Consider the following 4,644-nt stretch of genomic DNA (forward strand, 5'->3'; position numbering starts at 1 on the left):
TGCACCGGGCTGCCCTTTCATATACTCCCTCCGTTTTATAATAAATGAATTGTTAGATTTTGGCACACAGATTAAGAAAAAAGCATTAAAGACATAAATTTAATAAACTTTCCATTTTTACCCAAAAAAAGAAAAAGTTGAACTTGTAATACCTTTTCAAAAGTTAATTGATTGTCAAATCATAAGGATAAATTTGAAAAAAAATTCAATGATTCACTTATTTTAAAACACCAATAAATACCCCAACAATTCACTTATTCTGAAACGGAGGGAGTATTCTTTACAAAATATTATGACACAATATTTGAGTATGGCTGTTAAGGAGAGATAATTTTACAAAGAGTATATTTGCAATAACGAATGTCACTACCATTACAGGTAGATGTTATAGAGAAAAAAATTGGTTCTAAAGAAAATCATGTTGTTATAGTGAAATATTGTTGTAACAAATAACTGTTATAACAAGGTCTGACTGGACTTTAAAAGACAATGTAGCCTTTTCTTAACTTTCATGGATGAAGAGTCCTACCAGAAAGGTGAAAAGAGTAGATACTATCTTACCAAGAGCATTGAAGTTGTGGACCAATGTTCCACAGAAATCACCAGAGCCTGGCTAAGGCCTAAGCCTTTCAAGTTTGAGGCCCCTCTTGATCTATGGCACTTTAGGTAGCTTTTTCTGCTCTTCCATTTGCTGAAACCTTAAGTTGTGCGGACTCTTCACTTTCAATGCCGCACCCGTGTTGGATTCTCCAAAAATACACTACTTTGGGAGAATCCGACACGCACCCGTTGTCATTTTTGAAGAGTCCAAGCAACATAGGCTGAAACTCAGCACTTTTTACACAGCCCCGAATGCCAAGCAATCCATAATGGAGCAATTCTTGTTAATCCAGCGTTTATAAAGTCATTAAAGCAATAAAACATCCTTAAGTGATTATTCAATCTTGATGGTGAGCAATTAACGTCATGCAAGTTCACTGATCAACATCGAAAGCTTGTGTCTTTAAATAGAAAATCCAAGATAATTTGATGACAAGCAAATTCATACTAACTAAAGATAATTATACTGGTCTTTTTGTTCGTACTATATGAACCGAAGAAATCCACGCATTGGTCCAAGGCAAAGCAGTTCAATCCTTTTACTTTTCCCCAAATTATTCAAAGAGAAAAAGTTCATGAAGTAATTCACAGAAAGAAATCATCAACATCAAGTGAGCGAACAAAACTGGTGGCCTCTTTTAATACCTGTTTTTTTTTGCATAATTGGGAGAGCACTCATCACCTTTTGTGGGTTTGAGGCTCTTTCAGATCCTTAAGACTTTATGTATCTATTTCTGCAATGCCATTTGGCAAGCATCATTACTTTTATGGCCTAGTTGACAGCCACAATAAAGATTCTTTGTGCTATATCATCAACTTTATCCAATAGTAGCATTTTTAGAGGTAAATTATCCAAACATTTCAAATCAAGGATATATGTGTATCTGTGAATCTAGCTTGTCCAATTCACCTTGTTCAAGTATGAGGGAACTAAAAACAATACGTTACTTAAAAATGCAAAGATTAGAATCACCTTTCATCATTTTACGGTCATCTTAAGAAATAGCAGCTTCAGTTTAATGTTACTGTCAACGGTTATTATTTGAAGGGAAAAAGGAGATAGTCTATCCTCAATAATAATCAACAAACAAGAAACTATACTTACTCTTTTCCTGCAACTTTTCACCAAGGGATCTCTAACATTGACAGTGAATAGGGAAACACAAGAATCGTTTAAATTTGGGCAACTTTTGAAGGGGAAAGAAAAAAGGCAATTCTTCTGAAAGTCAGTGTGTTCCACAATCTACGTTGCGTGAATCCTCCATTTGACTTGATGTACCTGTGTCGATCGAGTCTGACTCTATACTGAAGAAGTCATCTTTGACTAGGAAGGAATCACTCCATAATTTTCAAATAATCCTTAAATTTCAACGCCACTATAGAAAATACCTAATAAAGTAAAAATGACATGTTGTACATAAAGCATTCAGCATTCAATGTTAACTTCAAAATTGAATTATCCTGCGACATTCTTCTACAGAGTGGAATCATAGTGTAAAAAAAAAAAAAACTCTACGCCAGCCCGGTGCACTAAAGCTCCCGCAATACGCATGATCCAAGGAATGGCCAGACCGCAAGGGTCCATAGTAAGCAGTCTTACCCTGCATTTGTGCAAGAGGCCGTTCCACAACTTGAACCCGTAACCTACCTTTTGCTCTTCAAATTGTGTAGCGTAATAAAATCAAATCCTGCAACTGGTATATCCTTATCCAAAAAACTAGCACTTCTTAATGTGATTCACTTATGCAGAACTCAATAGCTTTATTCATTGCATTTGCTATCAAAAATTAATTAACAACAAATTAATAGAGAGAAGGATCAACAATTCCATTTTGCAATTCCATTGTACTAATGGGATTGGGGAAATCATTAACTCAAACATGTGGTATGCAATATTCTAAAATTATGAGGAATCATCAAGCACTACAATGTGTCCAGTGCTATAAATCAACCATAAAAACAGAATTTTGAACTGTTATAATTAGCACATACCTGATGGAAAAGAAAAAAAAAAAAAAAAGCTTTCTCTGATAGGCTTAAAATTGTTTTACAAAATTAGGCGCGCGTAACTTTTATGATTGGCGCGTTTTACGACCCACGGGCTTCAGTGTTATTGGGCTTGAGTTCACATGATCAATTGGGCTACAAATGGGCTTTAGAAGCCCAAAATTATCGGACAAATGACCCTCCCAATCTTGATCGTTCCCTTTTGTAGGGACATTTGCACTTGTGACCTAATTTTGTGTTGGCATAGTTTATATCTGCCATAACAAATAAGTAGTTAGTTTTTTGGTGGCACATAAGTTTGTATATTGTTGTATACATAACATCAAGTCAATTAAGCCCCGGTATGACTTCAGTTTCTAAAAAAATTTGTGTTTCACTAGGCATGAGTTTGATTGTTAATGGACAAAAATTGACGATTAGCTCATTTGAAGAGAAAAAAGTGCGATTTTATGATTTTTTGTATGGAATAAATGAGTTAATTCCTCAAAATGTCATTGAACTTGTGTAAACATCCCACTAAAATAACTTTTGTTACTTTTAGAACAATAGTGTCACTGAACTATGCACTTCTTTGCATTACAAGGTAAAACTAAGAAATTGTTAAGGATATGTTTGGAGAACCACAAGGAAAGTGAAATTAGATGTAATTACATGGTCCAATTCTCAATTAGGAATAGAAAATTAGGTGTAATTATGTGATATAATTACAAAGTTACATTTTATTTCTTTTTTTTAATTTTAATTTCTTTTTCTTTTTCTTTTTATTTTATTTTTTGTTTCTATTATTTTAATTTCTTTTTGGTTTTTATTTTTTTCATTTTACATTATTTATCTTTCATCTCTATTTTTCTCGTTTTTTCAACCTTTACTTCTTATGATTCAATATAATTACTCGTACTTTTTTCTTCATTTAGCGCATTATTGCATTTTTATTCTAGTAATTGAATTAAAGTAGTATTTCATTATTGAATGAGATGACTTATGTGTTTTTCCTTTCTTTTGAACTATTTACTCGTTGAAATTTCATATAAGAGTATTGTGTTTTTTCCTTGAATTTTCAATTTGTTTTATGTTTCATTTATTTATTTTAGTACTATAGGCTTGTTATTTTATATTGCATGTCACTTCAAATTGTGAAGTTAATTTTTCAAATTGCCATTGAACTTGTGCAAACAATCTACTAAAGTAACTTTTGTTAATTTCTTTTAGGAAAATATTGTCATTAAACTATGTACATCTTTCCAAAATAAGGTGAAACTAAAAAATAGTTAAGGACATATTTGGAAATCCATAGAAAAATTGAAATTATATGTTATTAAACAATTTGCAGTGACATGCAATATGAAATAGCATGTCTATAATACTAAAACAAATAAACCGAAACATAAATTTAAAATTCAAGAGAAAAACATAATACTCTTGTATAAAATTTCGACGAGTAAGTATAATTTAGAAGAACGAAAAACACATAAGTCTATAATCTCATTCAATAATAAAATACTGCTTTAATTCAAATACTAGAATAAAAAATATAAAAATTCAATAATGCGTCAAATAAAGAAAAAAAATATGAGTAACTATATTGAATCATAAGAAGTAAAAAGTTGGGAAATGAGAAGAAAAGAGATGAAAGATAAATAATGAAAAATGAAAAAAAAAATTAAAATAATAAAAATAAAAAAGAAATTTAAAAGAAAAAGATATTAAATTTTATTTAAAAATAAAATAAAATGTAACTTTGTAATTACATCACGTAATTGCACCTAATTCTCTATTCCTAATTGAGAATTGGACTATGTAATTACATCTAATTTAACTTTTTTTGTGGTTCTCCAAACACATCCTTAACAATTTCTTAGTTTTACCTTTATAATGAAAAGAAGTGTATAGTTCAGTGATAATATTATCCTAAAAAAGAAACAAAAATTACTTTAGTGGAGTGTTTACACAAGTTGAATGACATCTTGAGGAATTAACTTTGGAATAAACTAATACCCAATAACAAGCTAATTTTGGGAAGTATGTGGGGGCTTTCTT

The sequence above is a fragment of the Capsicum annuum genome, chromosome 2 (genome assembly GCF_002878395.1).
Source record: "Capsicum annuum cultivar UCD-10X-F1 chromosome 2, UCD10Xv1.1, whole genome shotgun sequence".
Taxonomy (NCBI): Eukaryota; Viridiplantae; Streptophyta; class Magnoliopsida; order Solanales; family Solanaceae; genus Capsicum; species Capsicum annuum.